This window comes from Triticum dicoccoides, chromosome 4A (assembly GCF_002162155.2).
Source record: "Triticum dicoccoides isolate Atlit2015 ecotype Zavitan chromosome 4A, WEW_v2.0, whole genome shotgun sequence".
NCBI classification, from domain to species: domain Eukaryota; kingdom Viridiplantae; phylum Streptophyta; class Magnoliopsida; order Poales; family Poaceae; genus Triticum; species Triticum dicoccoides.
Window position 1 is genome coordinate 544,314,044 of NC_041386.1, and position 257 is coordinate 544,314,300.

Below are 257 nucleotides of genomic sequence, written 5' to 3' on the forward strand. Positions count from 1 at the left end.
TGTTGTTGTTGCTGATGTTGTTGTTGTTGTTGTTGTTGTTGTTGTTGTTGTTGTTGTTGTTGTTGTTGTTGTTGTTGTTGTTGTTGTTGTTGTTGTTGTTGTTGTTGTTGTTGTTGTTGTTGTTGTTGTTGTTGTTGTTGTTGTTGTTGTTGTTGTTGTTGTTGTTGTTGTTGTTGTTGTTGTTGTTGTTGTTGTTGTTGTTGTTGTTGTTGTTGTTGTTGTTGTTGTTGTTGTTGTTGTTGTTGTTGTTGTTGTTG